The sequence below is a fragment of the Protopterus annectens genome, chromosome 3.part1 (genome assembly GCF_019279795.1).
Source record: "Protopterus annectens isolate FY-2018-M chromosome 3.part1, PAN1.0, whole genome shotgun sequence".
In the NCBI taxonomy this organism is placed as follows: Eukaryota; Metazoa; Chordata; order Ceratodontiformes; family Protopteridae; genus Protopterus; species Protopterus annectens.
Window position 1 is genome coordinate 742,859,535 of NC_056732.1, and position 19,062 is coordinate 742,878,596.

A 19,062-nucleotide genomic window follows, 5' to 3' on the forward strand; every position below is an offset into this window, starting at 1 on the left:
ATGTGTGTAGTGCCACACACAGGCTTTGAAGGGAGGTGCAAGGAGTGGCTACGCTGTACATCAGACATCAGCATATCAATACAGTTTAGAGCTGGGCAGGCCATAGTCATTATCACCTGCACAAGTGGAAGGACACATTGACAGGTGACTGCAATGCCATAATTTGGCATAGGATCAAACAAGGTAAACATGGTAACCATGTACTGTAAGAGATTGTAGGAAGCCATGGATCACGTGCACCACTGTTGTGTTGGACTTGTATAACATGACCATTGCCAGTGTCCACTCTGTTAGCTTACAGTTTTGGGACTGAATGGTAGGGAAAAGGGTAGCACTATGGGATGGTGCAGGCACACAATGAGATATCTCATGTGCTGAATCCCAGTGAGCAATGCCACCCACATCCTAGATGGCTGTCATGACCAGGGATGGCAGTTAATTAGGAGGCAGGCAATGCTGATTCCATCTCACTAGTAGACTAGTATGACATGCTCTGGCCAGGCCAGTGAAGAAGCAACCAGATTATCCTATGAGCATGGACTGTATGACCTGTAGAGGTAAACTGGATGGTGGTGTTAATGTACCCACGATGCACTTATACAGGAAATATTTGCTACCAGAGACCTCTGCGGTACTGTTATCTTCCTGAACAAGGTCACTGTGCAATGATTACATGTCCTCCTGACAGTCTTGGAGCACATTGACCATCAGCATAATGTTGTATGTAATAGGCTTCTGTTCCTTAATCACTAACTTGCACACCCACTGGTTTATTCTATGTCTTACAGATGGGTTGCCAACTGGCTCACTGAAAGAACCCACACTGTGAAAGTAGCAGACTCCAAATCCGACTTCAGACCAGTGACAAGTGAAGTAGCACAGGGTTCAGTCCTGGGTCCTCTCCTGTTTGGTATCTACTTCTCAGAAGTACAGATTAACACAGAAGGTCTTTGGCTAATGAAGTTTGCAGACAACTGCAAACTAGGAGTCAAAATCAAAACTCCTAACGATGTGGACATCCTAAAAAAAGAGCCTCACTGAGATGCCAAAAAGTGCATTGTCATCTCTTTTGGTAAAAACTCTGTACCCATGAACTACTACACAGGTGGTAGTCTACTTAACACCAAAAGTGTGATAAGAGACCTTGGGACACAGGTTGGCAGTAGTCTCTCCTTTGATAATCACATTGCCACAGTAGTCAGGAACTCCTTCTACATGGCACACCTCATCACAAAAGGTTTCGCATCCAGGAAAAAAGAGATCATTGTTCCACTCTACTCGTCACTCATTAGACCCATTATAGAGTACAACGCCCCTTTTGGTATGTACCTCACAAGACATCTACAACAACTAGAAAGGCCACAGAAATACCTCACAAAGGGATTACCGGCCTCAAACAGATGCCCTACGCAGACTGTCTCAAAAAAATCCAGCTTTACTCCGTCGCATATCACCTACTCAGAGGCAATCTCTGCCTAACATACAAAGCTATGTCAAACCCAGAGCTGTTGGACATGCTCCACTTCAAGAAATCCCAATCCCTCCGAGCTACATGCTTAGGGACCTAGACCTTGTCACCACAATAAACAGAACATGCTGGAGGGATAGATTCCTGTCCCAGAGACTTCCCATACTCTGGAACAAACTACCTATCTGTATCAAACAAAGCTCCTTATTAGCACTCTTCAAGAAAAATAATTTTCTTGGGTGGCAAAAGCCAGGGTACCTTTTTGGCTAGGCTTATATAGACCCTAGGGCCAATAGCCTAGTACCTACTTATGAACCTATAAACCTATATCAGGGACAGTGCTTGAGTCATATTCATGCCACATTCCCCTTTGCCGTGTTCATGTAGTAGGTTATGTTTCCCTCCAAGACAACATGCATGTCAGGTGCTGTATAAGCTGGCGACACAAGTAGAGCCCACATTGGGCTCTCAGGTGCAAGATATCTGTCGCTCCACCATTAAAGCCATGTGCTTCATCACTACCTCTGCAGGGGCTGTGGGTGATGTCTTCCCCCTTTTTCTGTTGGAGATAGTGAAACTGTGTCAGTAAACCAAGCCACTTGCATGTTGGCATCATCATTATTATCATCAGTTATGGTTACCTTGTTGATGTAAGGATATGTTGCCATGCCAGTGTGTACCCCCCGCTAATGGAAATTGTGAAAGCATGAAAACACATGATATCAATGCCCCCCTCCCCAAACACAAATGCACATGTGCTTCCATATCCCCCTGTGGGTTGCATACTGGCACACAAGGAAACTGTGCTCTAAAATATATTGGAAAACATGCCTTATTGTGAAGGATGTTGCAGTTGCAGACAAGAGGTGCCTTGAAGTACAGATGTGCAAGTCGGCATTTGTAAATGCCTCTGTCTTCAGTCATACAGTTTTGTGTATTTAAAATTACTATAATTGACATAATCAGCCTAGTGTTTTCAGTACTAACACAGGGGTTGTATGGCCATGTCTGCTTACACATCCAAGCCATCACCAAGTATGACGGGCTAATGCTTGCCTGGTGTGCAACACCAAAGCCTGCTTGACCTCTGTCAGCTGTTTCTGTGTTGATGGTCCCCACTGCTGTGTACCTGTCTGTCATGATGCTCCATGCTTTTTCCTTTGAATGGAGTACCATATCAGAAACTCACCAACTGCACCTCATATAGAGACCTGCTATAATCACTACCAGCATACATGTCCTACTACTCCCTGCTAAATTTAGCCTTGATACTGCATGACTGCAGCACCTTTTCTCAGGAAGCACATTCCATATGTGCAGAGGGCCTGGAATAGCAGATTATTCTCCTGGCTAGTAAACCTTTCTAGCCATTGCCTTCCTTGGATGGCCATGCCAGTACCTGTACTCTTCAGGACAAAATATGTCACACAGGGTGTGTTGATGGAAAGCTTTGCCCTGTCACAACCCTTCACTAATGGACCTGGTTAACACTGGCAGTTACTGCTCTAAACAGCCTAGGTCAGTCATCTCATATTGTACTGTATTGTTACCTCTATATATGGTTCTAGAACCCTCTCCCCATTTGTCATGTTATCCCTGCAACATCCTATGTTTAAAGCTTGCTGCTCCTCGTCACCAAGAAAAAAACATTAACATGCAATGCCGGTGTGACGAGGTCCTTGTTACATATGTAACAAGGTGTACCAAACTCTGATTGCCACCACTGTGTTTGTAGATATGGATCAGTACTTCACCAAGTAGGACCCCTTTCTTATATCTGCAATACACCTTGTCAGCATATCTATTACTCAAATTTTTTGATATCACAATAATACCATTATATGCAGCATTTTACAAGATCAAGATGACAGTGGTGCTTTATAGTATGTTGTTAGCAAGATATTAAATGGGTGGATATGGTAATGAAGGCATTTAGCACTAATGTCTCTGAATCACTTTCTGGGAGCAATGCACTAGCCACATATATTGACATAAGATGTAGATGTATCATGAGGCATGTGATCTCTATGTTCATGCATACAGGATATTTATACACTTGGTGCAGCATGATTTTGTGTACCAGGTGACTCACAAAAAGTAAATTAATGCACACAGGCTATCATATTATTCCTTGAGAAGACCTACTAAGTGACTATGACAGGTTCTGGGAGTGGTAAAAATAGGTCTTCTGAGTGGTGCGCCAGTAAGACTAGGATTTTCTTTTTCTTCCTGCATATGGTTTTGCAGAGCGTGCTGTGTCATTTTGATGTGTCTTTAATGAAGGTGTGGAAAACTGCTTTGATCTAGGCCTGGTAATGAGCAATGCCACTGGTGTCATCCATTCTTTGAGTAGTGTCACCATCATCATCATCATCATCATTATGGTGACCTGAGGTGGTACCACCCGAACCTGTTTCACAAATGAGAGGCAGTGGTTCAAGAAATTAGTCATAAATTCATAAGCTGTTAAATCCAGTGTTTCATGCTATGAGGCAGTTTCAATACACTCGCTCCTTAAAATTTGGATCATATACTTTATCACACTCCCTTAAGTCTTGCAAGGTTATCAGATTCTCTTATTTTATGGAAGATGTTATTCCAAATTCTTCTCAGTATGGCTTTGTTAAATGGTATTTTGAAATTTAATTTATTATATTTATGAGTGATTGAATTAAAACCCATCTGCAAGTTCAGTATGGCCCTTTTCAGCTCATACTTGTAATCAGTATAAGGCTAAGATTGCCTTGTCCCTATAGTGCCTATTACATAATGAACACTGGTTAAGTTTAAAGCATCTGTGTCAGTAAAAATATCTTTAACAGAGGGAATGTACTTGGTAAACGTTCTTTGCACTGATTTGATCATGGCATTCTGAGTACTAATTTACATATATAAGGAATTCCTATATTCCAATAATGGTCTTATGTACAGCTTTGCCATACTCTTTTCATTCCTTAGTGATATAAATTTTAGCATGCAGCCCATCTGTTTCAAAACTTTGACCATTATGTTGTTGACACATTAGTCTCTTTGAAACTGATATCCCAAAGTCTGTATATTCTGTTATTTCTAACATAACTGATCCATTTAATGTTAATGGATATCTTGTCTGTATTAGAGAGGTAATCTAAGTATTTTTTGTTTCTTCAGAGCTTGTCTTATAGTATGTGTACAGTTGTATAAATATGCATAACAGTACCTGCTTTAAATTGCAGCTACGTAAAAGCATCAAATTAACATGACTGGGTGCTGCAGAAAGCATGTACAAAGTATGTATTTTGTGACAGCTGTTCTTTGCTGTGTGTGTGTGTGTGTGTGTGTGTGTGTGTGTGTGTGTGTGTGTGTGTGTGTGTGTGTGTGTGTGTGTGTGTGTGTGTGTGTGTGTGTAGTGGTAATGTTTCTCATTAAGCTGTCTAACAGCAGAGTCAGTCATGAAAGAAGAAGAGGGGAAGGACAGACTATGCTCACCTTTGTTTCTGCCAGCCATTGTATCTAATACCTGTCCCCAGTATCCCCCAAGTCTACCTCTCAAGTGAAGGGCAATTATCCCTTTTGTGGTGCTGACTGAGAGGTGGTTACAGCTACACTCTGCATCTGCATCTTAAGAGTGAGGTGATGGTCCCTTTTCTGCAGCTGGATCAGATGAGTCTCCAGGGGTGTTCCAGTGTGAGGTCTCAAGGCTGGTGGCTACCATGGTGTGCCAGTAGTTGGATGCCAGCGTGGGTAACATAGTGCTCCTTCTGGCAAAACTGGAAGAATTGCACAGTCAGCAGGTACCATCCTTTGAGCCTTAAGATGAGCAACTGGCCCATAATAGCCATCCACATGAGTGATGAGAATGTTTAGTGCACTCTGGACAACTATGGCATCCAGCTATACCTTTTTATTCTTCCTGATATGTACTGTCTCTTATGTACCCTTCCCCATTCCTTGTTTGTTGACCCCCCAGTTTTTGTGCACATATTACCTCTGCCTGCCTGCCTGTGTCTTTGTTCCATGTTTGTCTGTCTTCCCATGCTACCCTAACTTCTCCTTATGTCCCACCCACAGCTATTCCTTTGTATATTTCTCAGAAACAGTTCCTTCCTTCCACCATTCATTGTTGCCACCTTTCTATATTTAGACCTTCTTGCTTCTCTTCCTTTTCCTACTTTTCTATTGCCCCATTTCCTCCCCATTTATATGAAAGAGAAGGGCTACCACTTTTCTGTGCATGTGTACAGTAGTCCATCTGCTAGCCATTGTGTTGAAGTAAGACACTTTTCTTGCAGTTGTCTGTTGCTGGCAGTAGCTGTGTCCCAATGCATCGGGCACAGCTGTGTACATGGCTTCAGGAATCCTAGCATGCTTTAACCCTAACATCATTCACGTCACCCATGTGGACTGTTGATGTGCTCTTGCTGCCATTTGTTACAATAGCACTGCTCTTACGGTTATTGTTTTAGCTCTTCCTTATTATATTGTACTTTTCTTGGTGTGCAGGTACTATCTCCTGCTTACCACATCTGCAATTATCTCCTGTGTGTTTTGCTTAAAAAGTTCCTAAAATATTAAAACATTCACAAACATGGATCACTTTTCTATGACTCCCAGCCCATATTGTGACATGCTTTGTGACTACCTGTCCTGATGTCTTAACTAAAATCCATGCTGCCATCTATTCCTTTGTCTTCTTATTTATCTTACGATTACTACCTAACCTTTTGTTCTCTGTCCATTTCTCTAACCCAGCTCTTCATTATTAAGCAATATTCACTTTCAGCTACCTGTGATTTTATCATTTTCTAGATTATCTTGTTTTGTCATGTGTTATTTTTTCTAACAAAGTAAGGAGTGAATACAACAAGCATGCCATGCCAGAAGTGCCTGTACAAATCAGTTCCTCTATTTTCTTTTAAACCCAATAGAACAAATCTAATTCAAATATTTATTAAAGGTGGCACTAACAATTTATAGATCCTCTTTCAAAGATCTTTGGTAATGTGTGGTGGCAAGGCTAAGTTTCAGTCAAAGTCAATGCCTTACCCCTTCTCTTCTGTGAAAGGACAAGTGATTTAAATTCTCATTTAAGTTCAACCTACTTAAAATTCAATAAAGGGTGCACAATGCACTACAGATGTGTTAGATTACTTCTATAAATGCTGCTTTCACTGAAATGTTGTAAATGACGTCTTATCTTAACATCTGCATTAGTTCTGTCACCATTAAATGCTGTTGTTTTATGCATAGCTTTAACCCTCTGTTTTATTTTTTCCTGTTTTATTTTTCCATTTTCATGTAATGAAGCTATGAATATCTATGGTTTTAACAGTTAATATGAACAATTATATTTATTTCATTTTTAAATACGTGTTTCTTGATTCCTTTGTGTCATACTTTGTATATGGCTTATTTTGAGGGTCATCCACCTTGCAGTTCATACTGATTAGGGGTAATCTAGCCAGGGTACTCCAGTCATTCTCCATCTTTTCAATAAATGTCATGGAATCTGTAACAGCCACATAAGCTACCAGCAATTCATGTAGATGGCTCACTGGTTTAACACCATATCTACTGTGAAAATAAATAATTTCATTATTCCACAATTAGCAACCCAGATAAGCTTTGGATACTTATTCAGGCAGCAATGGGATGGCATATTATGTTGGCTCTGTTATCTGACTTTAATTATGGAAATGCATGTAGATGGAAACAAAAACAGGAAACTACTACAGTTTGAGTCCTAGACTGAAACGCATTAATATAAGTGTTCTTCCATTTGTTACAGTTTATTCAGTGCTATAGTAAATTATTCATAAATGTAAAGTGAGGCACACAGAACAAAGTCTAAATTGCAATTAGCAGTCTGAGAAAATTATGTTTATAATTGTATAATGTGCATAGTGAAATAGTAGATGAGAAGCAGACAGGTATGTAGAAAATCCTTTGCTTTGATACTAAAAGAAAATAATCTTTGCATTGCTCTCTCACCAAACCAAAAATACTGCTTGAGCATGACTCAGTTTTACATTTTTCATCTGATATATTTCTGTTTATTAAACTTCAGTGTTTCACAAATACAATATTTCTTTTATTGGAAAAATTATAAGGAACAAACACCATTCAACAATTGAGGTTTAAAAGGAATTCTGGAAAAACAAAGCAGAAAACAAAACTAACTACAATGCAGCAGTGACCTTTGAGTTTAGTGACTTCTTTCAACAAGAAAACCATGTCAGACGTCACTGTACAATTCAATTCCTCTATTTTCTTTTAAACACAATAGAACAAATCTAATTCAAATATTTATTAAAGGTGCCAGTGACAATTTATAGACTCGCTTGCAGAGATCCTTGGTAATGTTTAGTGGCAAGGCTAGGTTCCAGCCAAGGTCAGTCTCTCAATTCTTCTATGCTGTGTTTGCTGCCCTGTACAACAGTAGTGCAATTTGAAAGGACAAATGATTTAAATTTTCAATTAACTTTAAACTATGAAGAAGTCAGTAAAGGATACACAGATGCACATCACTCAATTCTTATGTTATATTATTTCAACTGTGCTACATAATTATGTACTGCTGTTAGTGAAGTTGTTTTTTAACAGAAACATCTGCTTTGATTCATGAATTCTGTGCTCATTGCCGTGGTCTTGCGATGAACTTTATACACTTGCAAATTAATGAATGTTATATTAATCAATCCTGCATTTATACTTTCTCTTCAGAATAAGCAGCCTTGTCTCGGGGGCAGAGAACTAGTGACTTAGAAGAGTATATAACTAAATAGCATGTCATGAATTGACAGTTATTAATAATGATAAGCTCTGCATTCTCGTGTGGCACTGTCTCAGGTACAGATGTCTTCACATGACAGTCTTGGAGAGTTAACGCAGTAGCTAAGCATGTTTGCTCTAATGCTCTGTAAGTAACTTAATTAAATTCATTTCTCCATTATTTGTTTAACAATTAAATTGGCAAAGTTTCTGTCATTAAGTTAAGTTGCACTTCACAGAGCCAAAGCAAAATGTAGAATGGCATGAATTTGGGTCATCTTCATAAACAAGAAATATAAGAAATAAGCATCAGATTGAAGACAGAATGTGTGTAGTTTACAAACTGGAAAACATTTTATAAGTGGATTGTGTCAATTTTGAGTTATAGATATGTGAAGAGCTCAACCCTCTTTACTCCCTAAAAAAAAAGCTAGATTTGTCACTTATAAAATTCCTTTATGATTTGTTGTATTATGTGAGATATATCTGAGTGATTTTTTATTGAATACTGAATTTGATTATTACTGAGATGAGAAACATATTTTCTGTTATGAGCAATTTTACTTACAAAAATGTCCATTTAAAATTAAATGGCCAGCAAGATAAATCACATAGCAAAGGCATTTGAAAACAAACTTTTTGTCTTGATTACATTATATGCAACTATATTATTTGATATTTCCTCTCATATGAGCAGATATCAATCCATCTAACCCTTATATCAACCACTACAAGGCTTCCCTACATGTGATCAAAGTAAAATTACTCAAGTGTCAGTAGTCTGCAGGAGAAAAAAAGCTGAATAGCATAATGCCGATCACTTTTCTCCATAGGAAAACATTGCCAATACAGTTTCTATGTGGCAGTAAAGATTCACTTTTTAGAAAGATTTCTCCCTTTTTCAAGTTGGTCTGACCATAGATTTGTTACATATAAGGCTGGGGGTGTGGGGGCTTGCACTCATATTGGGTGGTGTTGGTGGGGGGTTTGTCTACCTGCAAAAATAAGAAAAAAGGAGCTTTTCACCCTTTTGGGTTTCAAGCATTTTTTCTCACTCTTTTGACATTTTGACTTTCGGGAAGTTGACTTTTCACAGTAGAACCCAACCACCATCCTTAGAATTTAATAGGCAAGTAGAGAATGGGGAAGCAGGTTATGAGGCCTTTCTTTCATATCTCACACACACACACACACACACACACACACACACACACACACACACACACACACACACACACACACACGGCAATTTAGATTTGCCTGCCTGCTAACTGTTCCCCTTTGGGAGAAAAGCAGATTACTGGGAAAATACCTACAACAACACAATGAGGGCACAAAGACTCCACACTGAAGGCACCCTAGCTGAGAACCGAACCAGACAACCTCTTGCTGTAACACAGCAATACTAGTCACGCTACTACCCATGAACAACTCATACCTGAAAATAATTACTAATACCCCATACGATATTTGGTAATGCAGCTTTTCACTACTATTGTAACTTTTCAGGACTCTGTGCAACAGTGTAGCGCAACTATTTAGCAGCTGATCACATAGCTATTCTAAGTTGTTATGGAAAATGTTAAAGTCCTTCTCAACGTTTACATATAAAAACTAATTAATCAAAGAATTTTAAGTTAACATTATTATTATATATCATCCAGTTAAAATACATATACCTCTCTCTCTCATTATCCATTGAAAATTCAAAATCATTTTACAAAACATTATTCTTACCAAAACAAATATACATAATATAATTTTACTTGATAACTTTAACCTTAATCTGCTCATCTATAATGACATCACAAACTTCCTTACTGGTAACATCTTATAGCAGCTAATGCAGCAACCCACAAACCCGTTTCTCAGAAGCAGCCATTCCTAACAAGACCTCGTAATCACTGACAACCTACCACTAGTCTCCACTAACCATTCCCCACCCTCTGTCCAACATCCTTTTATATATATTCCCCTTTTTCAAACAATATAAGCAACTACTAACTTTTAGATCCTAGTCTGTATCAACATCAAAAAAACTGAAATCACTGCTCAGGTTCCAAAACTGTTACAAAATTCCCAGCATAAAAGACATTAACTTAGTACTAAGCTTAAGAATTTACAAGATGCATGCTTTCCTCTAATATTTAGGCTGCACACATACAGGGAAACAGCTGGATAACAAAAGAGCTAAAAGAACTATAAAACATGTGAGATGAAGCCTGACAAGCATGGAAAATCAACATCAGTACTATTACAAGGAGAAAGTTTACTCACCTCAAAAACCTATCCAAGGAAGCCATTAGACACTACAGAATTCAACTCATGAAATCAACACAGAACTTTCAAATACATTCACTAAAAGAGCTCTGGAAGGAGATTAATCACTTAACAGGAAGAAACAGACAGACAACACCTATAACACCTCATTTATATTCTCCACCATAAAAATTCACTCAGAATTCAGCAAGCTACCCACATCCTGCACCAACCACAATAACTATCCCACTTCACCCAAGCAACCCCCTACTATTTTCCTTCACGCATATCAAAATCAAAGACATACACACAATCCTTGAACAACTGAAAATCAATGTTCTCTCTGGAGTAGATGGCATCCATCCCTGGTTCAACTCCCACTACAGAGACTATATAATTCCCCTCGTCAACACATATTCATGCATTGTCTAACACAAAACACTATGCCAAATATTTGGAAATCAACTATTGCTAACATTCTCTACAAGCAGCCTAACCTTTCAAATGTTACTCATTACTGGCATATCTAAATATCCTCTTCCCTTGCAAAAATACTCAGAAATAATCTATGCCCAAATCAGACTGTACATATACAATTACAACCTCCTTTCTATCAAATAATGTGGATTCTGGGCTGGCAGTAGAACATTAACAATATTATGGACATTTACACATTAATTTCTCCTGACGGTGAATAAAAGTCTGTTTACAGGTGCCATCTTTAATGACCTGACAAGGGCATTCAATCGAGTAGACCACAATCTGTGTTTACATCATCTACTTTCTATAGGCATAAGCGCAGATGCCCTACCATGGCTTCAAAGCTACGTAACAAATCATAACATCAGTGTCATAATTCAATCCTCAACCTCTCCATTAGCTCAGCTTAAACAGTTGTACTGCAAGAGTCCATACTTGACCCACTTTTTTCTCTATTTACATCAGCAAACTGCCATTAGACCTTCCACAACTTCTACTCTCTTTGCAGATGATATAATTCTGTTCCACATGAAACATTCCTTATCAGTACTACAGAAGGAACTACAATCCTCTCTGATACAGTGGTTCACTGACTACAAACTATTATACGATTCTTTCAAAATAAAAACTAAGCTATTGAGAATCAAATGCCATCTAAAAAAAAAGAATAAAACATTCTCTGCCATACATATCACTAGTCACAGCAATACTGCTACTAAAATCACAGTGACTCTTCAAAATACTTATGACTCTGGATAGACCCTTCACTCAATGCTTCCCCCCAACCTAAACTTTAGAAGAAAGAAAATTAATCCACAACTTTCCTGTGCTAAAAAAAAATATTTGCCTTCCTCTCAAAACCCTCCAGAATAGGCACTGGTAAATTCATCTTACTCTCACAAGTTGACTATGGCCTTCCTTTAATAGTATACTCCTCAAAAAGAACCTCTTCACTTATCTAAATGTACCAATTACATCTGCAGGTTCACAACACTCACAAAGACAAGGGTACCACTGCAGAGCACACAAAAAAACGGTAAATGGCTCCCAGTCAAAGACAGAGCTGACCTGCTGTTCTTTTCTCAACTTTTCAAACTCCATTACAACCAATCTTCACACCCACCAGCAGCCAAATTATTAAGAAAACAACCATCATGCAACCTTTGACACTTAGATCATTCAACACCTACACAATAGACTCCTCACACATAACTCCAATTAACAGACAACCATTTTTCCCAAATAGCCCCCAAACTCTGGTAAATAATCTGTCCCCATAATAAAGGCTCATTCTCTTGTTAAGAATTGTATTTATTTATTTTTATTCATCCTTTGATGACTATCACACTAGGCTAGTGACCTCTTTTCAGAGGGGGAGACCCAAGGTAGTAATTTATATTACTGAGATAGTTTGGCCAGGGCATTGGGGAAATTTCTCTACTCTTCCTGAGTGGCAGGTGGCATCAGATGTCTGTCACTAGTGCTTGGAGAATTACAAGATGGAGGAGGAAAGGTAAAAGCAGCAGATGGGAGTAGAGTGCTGTAGAATGCTGAAATATCATAAAGAGGCTCTGTAAGTGAAGATATTATTGTTGCAGAGTTGGAGGATGGAGGTCTGGAAATTCCTATGTTACTGAAGATGATTGATCTAGATGAGCCAAATGCTTATGAGAAAGTAAGCCAGAGTACTATGGTGGATGGCTTGCTCTGAGAGGTACTAGAAGAGGCACTGCCAGATGATTTAGAAAAAGGAGCTGGATTGTTAGAAGGTTCTGACAGCAGTTATAAGATATACTAGGCCAGCAGAGTAGCTGGCTTTAAAGGCATGTTCCTGTAAAACGATGTTGCTGTAAGTAATAAAAAAAGAAAAATTTATGTTTGCAGAAACAGTTAACAAAAGAAAGAAAGATGCTGTGACTCAAGCTGAAAGAGAAGAAGGACTGCAACAAGGGCACCAAAAAACAGAAGAAATCAGTGGTAACAGTCAAAACAAAGAACAATGATATTGACAACAGGTAGAAAGTTATAAACACTATTATTTTATATCTGGGGTTTAAAGTACAGGACATAAGAGCTTTAATGCAGTTAGAATAGAAGACTTTTGCGAAGGTACTTTGAATATTTTACTTTACTTGAAAATTTTATGCATGAAGTAGAGAAAAATAGCTCTTTCATACCATGGAATGGATATATTTTGCAGAACTTGGGATAAGAGTTAAGGAAAAAAATAGATGTGCAATTTACAATTTATGATATAGAAGAGCTTGCAATAAAAACTTTTTTCTCTCTGTAACAAGGCACATGAGATTAAGAAAATAAATATTCTAACAGAGGTGTAGGAGGTATGCATGACTGGGTGTGCATGAGGGAAAATGCAGAATATTTCAAATGTTATACATGTGAACATGTAAATGGTAACAGTGAAGTGTTAGAGTCAACATAAAGCATTTTTTTTTTTGCTGTTTATGGTGATTGGTGCAAGACTATAATAAATGAAGATGTGCTGAATGCAGAAAAAGGGAACAAACCATGAAAAACAAATGGCGGACTAAATGTATAAAATGTAATGAATTTGTACATGTTATAGTTTTGCTGTCCTTTTGTAGTAAAGAAAAGGTTAGAAGAAATGAATATTCCAGAAGAAATAAAATCTGAGGGTAATATAACTGAAAATATTGGCAGAGACCATTTTTTTGGAGAGATAACTGAAGAAGAAAATGTACTTAAGGATGAGAAAATGTTTTACAAACAGAAAGTATTACACTAGGAAGTAAAGAAGGGGCAGACAATGATACCGAGAAAGGAGAAGGACAAAATAAACTGATGTTAAATCAATTGGGAGCTGTGTGTAGAGAAGAAAAATACAAATAAAAAAAAAACAAAGAAAGATATAGAAAAGGAAAGGGATGACTTAGAAATATTGTCACATTGTCTACATGTAAAAAACATTCAAAATGATATTAGAGCTATGATAGTGACTGAATGTTGCAAAGTATGTATGGATGTTATATGTTTCTTAGATATGAGGTGTGTGAAAGACGAAAAAGGAAACTAATTCAGGCAGTATAGGGTAAATAGATCATATGGTGAATAGGGTGTGGTATGTCTTTAGGAACAGAATTTTGAAGAGATAGGAATATAGAACATGATTGCAGTAGCATCTGAAAGCATGTGATATAATGAAAAGGAAAAAATGAGTCAGGATAATTGTAGTTTATGCATTTGTCAATATGACAGAGAGGAAAAATGTTAAGGAACTTCAAAACTTTGTACTATTAAATATGCCAATTATTATGTTGGGAAATGTTAACTGCAATTTAAGAAAAGAGATGAGAAATGTAGCAAAAATATTAAATTAATAAGCAATGTTATAAGATGTGGAAAGCTGAAAAATAGACAATACACGTAAAAGGGAACTTTGACAACTGAAAAAAGATTATGTGCTGTATTCAAAAATATGAAAGAAATAGGCGAGGTAAAAATGACTGAGTTTTCTGATCACAGATCATTATGGGCTCGAAAAGGAAATGATAGGAAAGTAATAAAAGAAGGAAAAGGAGTAAAACGATTGACTAGCAATGACAATAAGGGGACATTATGAACACTGGGCAGATTGGTTGAGAGCTTATAAAGAAAAAATACAAAAAATATTTTTGATTGTAGAAAAAAAAGAGTGAAAGAAAGGAATAGGGTAGTTTATAAAGAAATCACAAAAATGCAAGAAAAAGAAATAGAACAATTTGTTGACTGAATAAGAAGCAAAGAAAGAGGACTATAAGAAGAAATGGAGAAAAGTTAAGTATGTAGTTTAGACAAATATTTTTAAAGGAAAAATGAAGAAGTTTCACTATATTTGGAGAAAGAGGTAAAAATGAAGGAAGGAAAAATAGATAGGATGTTTGATGAGGCAGGAAGTATTAACTATATGCAGAGAGTGAGAGAGATAATGGAAATTGTGGGAAAGCATGTGGGAAGAAGGTATGCTAAAGAAAGAGTACAAGAAGAACTATGGGCTGAAAAAAATGAAAAACTGCTTTAGAATTATGTAGAAAAATGGAAGAAATAGTAAGAGGGAGGGAAGAATCAGCACCGATAATGAATATTACAAAGAGATGCAGGAAAAGGGAAACTTAATATTCTGTAAAAAATTAAATGAATGGCTGGGGAACAGAATAACAGATGAATGGATTTGGGGTAGTGTAATTAAGTTTATGTGGAAAAAGATGAAAGAAAACATATGAAAATTTGGACATGGATAACAATGGGGTGTACAGTTTATAAAATCTTTATGAAAACAATACAAAAAAGTATAGAGAAGGTTTTAGATGACATTATAAGAGAAGGAGGTTTTGGAATGAAAAGAAGAGAGGGAAAAGAAATAATAGTAAAAGAAGTAATGGATATAATCTTGAAAGGAAATAAAGCAAAATGAGTTTTGACATGAGATGTGACAAAGTCATTTCACAAAGTTAGTCACAGAGCAATATGGAAGATTCTAGAGATAAATGTAATGGGAGAAAAAAAAAAGAATGCTTTAAAAATGTACTATGAAATGTCATGTGTGAAAGTTATGGTAGAAAGAACAAACAGTCAAATTCCTTGCAGTTAAATCCACAAGATATTAGCTGGCAGGATGAAAAAATACATACACCAAACTTCTTAATATATCATAGTAAAACACATCACATGACAGAGCCACCAATAATAGAAAGCAAACAAATAACAAATGATTAATACCATAACTACTTTTAAAGTGATAGTATATACTTAAAAATACATTCAAATACAAGGTCAGATAAAAGTACTTTTTCCTCATAAAATCTAATAAGTAAAAGACTATTTTTATTATAGTATATTAAGAAGTTTGTTAAATGAGTTCTGAATACTGATGAAGGGCATTTCCCGAAAGTTTTATCTCGTGTAACATAAACTAGCATTTGTCCACTTGGTGTATGTATTTTTTGCATCCTGAAAGTTATGGTAAACAATAGGATAGGGGGAAGAGATTAAAATTAAGCGAGAAGTTATGCATGGATGACCATCAAGCATGTGTCTATTTGTAATGATAATGAATGCAATACTGCAATCATGTATGTATGAAATGAAGAAGTGAAATGGGAGATGAGAAAAGGTGCTATGATATTGGTGTATCTGTTATATGCTAAAAATAAGATACGGATATGTAAAGGGAATGTACTAGTGGAAGCATTATTAAAGAAACCTGGGCTACAGTTAAATAAGGCAAAAAGTAAAAGGTTTGGGAAATAAGTCGACTATATTATTACTGAGGAGGAAATAAATGTATAAGAGGTGACCTTTAAAGAGTATGAAAACATAATGGAACCATGGGGAATAATGGAAGAAGTAAATAAATGTTACCATGTGGATGGAGAGGTTTTAATCTATAATTTAACAAAAAGGTGTACATGTTAAATATGCATATATTAGGAAATCTAGCAATTTTGGAAGGTGTACATGTTTCCAGCTGAAATGAAGAAAAAGGGAAATTAGAAATACATATGTGTATATATATATATATATATATATATATATATATATATATATATATATATATATATATGTATAAGTTCATAGGTTCATAGGTAGGTACTAGGCTATCGGCCCTAGGGCCCTTACAAGCCTAGCCAAAAAATGTACCCTGGCTTTCGCCACCCAAGAAAATTATTTTCCTGTGCCCCTGTCGAGCAGAGCCACAGAAGTGATCCCCGGGGTGAATTTCCCATTTCCTATCCAATCATCAAGATTTTTCTTGAAGAGTGCTAATGAGGAGCTCTGTTTGACATAGATAGGTAGTCTGTTCCAGAGTATGGGAAGTCTCTGGGACAGGAATCTATCCCTCCAGCATGTTCTGTTTATTGTGGTGACTATATATATATATATATATATATATATATATATATATGTGTGTGTGTGTGTGTGTGTGTGTGTGTGTGTGTGCATGTGTGCGTGTGTGATTAATTTTACATGTGGATTAGGACTGAATCCAATGAAAGGTGGATGATATATATTAATAAAAAAGAAGAATGTTTAAATCTAAAACAAAATCCTGTATTGTGCATAATATGTAAGCATTTTTTTCTGGGTAATACAGAAAATGAGAGAAAGTTGCAGATGGGCAAAATGCTATATGTAAGTCATGAAGATGTATGTAAATATGAAGGAGGGAAATTAATTAGTAAACAAGAAAAGATGGAAGGAAAATAATATCATAAATAAATAAAATTATGGAAGGTAAATGTTAATGAGATTGATAAATACCAAAAAATTAAGGTATACCAATATTATGAAGACACATATATACCCTTATATAGATATACCCTTAAAGGAATTGGAAGAAGATGTAAGCAATGCTTTAAAGAATAGAAGGAAAATGTTAGAGAATTTTTGTGCAGCAAGGAATTTCTTGGCTAGATGTGTTACAAATAAAAACCAATATGAAATACAAAGTACTAAAAGAAAAAAAAATGTCATGAATGTAATGAAGAAGAAACAGTACATTTTTCTTTTAGAATGCAAAAAAATAGCAGTTTTCAAGATGTTTTAAAAATAAATATAACAACAGACATAAACTTATATGAAATACATGAGAAAGAAAATTAAAAAAATGAAAATTATGACAAGATGTCATTTGTAGCAGTCATGAAAGATGAACTATAATGGATTATTGAGATAACAGAGATGTGTTAGATGAAATAAAAGATGGTTGTAGAAGAAAAGATTGGAGGATAGACAATTTTGCATGTTATTTTCTTGAAATAATGAAAATGCAAATAATCTTTTTTCTATGTATGTAATGTGTTATTAAAGTTTTAAAAAATTCTTATGAATACAAATGTGTAAATAATGTAAAAAATATAACTAATGAAATGTAAATACATAAAGTGACCTCTAATCTTTTCAAAAGAAGCTAAGAGATCTTTAACATATACCTGTGCTACCTTCAACTCAAGTAGATGGGGCCTTGGTTTAGCACCTCATCCAAAAGACGGCACACTCAGGAGTGCATCACCCCCACCCCCCCGCCAAAGCTGCACTGTAGTTTTAACAATCCAATCAAATGGGGTGAGAATAAACTTTTAAATATCTCAGTGTTTTTCCAAATTGTCTTTCCCTCCTATTGTATATAGTTGTAATATTTCAGTGTTCAATACAAAAAATATTTCTTTCTGTCAAGAAACACTTTATTCTAGCTGTGTCTTTCTATTCTAATTCTATATACAATTTTCGTGCTATTCTCTCATGGACTGTGACTGAAATTGGTCTTTTGTAATCAGTTCTCTATCACAGTCAGCAAATGCAAATAAGATTAAAAGAAAAATAAATAAAACATTGAAGGTAGCGTTCAGACTTAAAAAACAGTTTCTAATATACTGTATCACTGTGTACTGTATAATGATTTAACAGCAAACATTTTAGCATTTTATAATCTAGATTTCTTACTATTTTACTCTTTAGGCACTTAGCGGATTGTGCATTCTGAAATACAAACTGAAAATCTGTCTTATTAATAAGCATTGTTTATTTAACATTTCTACCATCCTATCATAAACCATAGATTTTTCAACTCTTTGTCTACCATCATACGTTACTGGTTTCACTAATTCTTGCAGAAAAAAAATATACACTGCAAAACGAATGGATACCATTTATGCAGACTTTGTTGTTTTGTTTTAAGTTGATACAGGGAGGGAAGGCCAAGTTTGGAACCAGTTAATAAGATAAATCAGAGGATAAAGGAATTATAAATATCCTGCAGTGTTCAAAGAAATCACACTGATGAATTCAGTAAACAGTTAAAAACTACATTATTTGCAAAGAGATTATGAGAATATATACCCATATATTTCACTTTCTCCCTGTCTCTCTCTCTCTCTCTCTAAACATGAATATTGTCTGTGTGCATGTCAGTGATTTAGCAAGTAAAGCTGAGTTTGCAAAAGCAACTGAAGACTTCTTTTGCCAGCTACTCAAAACTTTTATTTATTTGCATTCAGTGTCATATCACTATGTGAGGATTTTAAGAGATACTATGAGTATGTTTTCAAATATAAAATAAAAATATTTGCTACACTACCATTTAACAT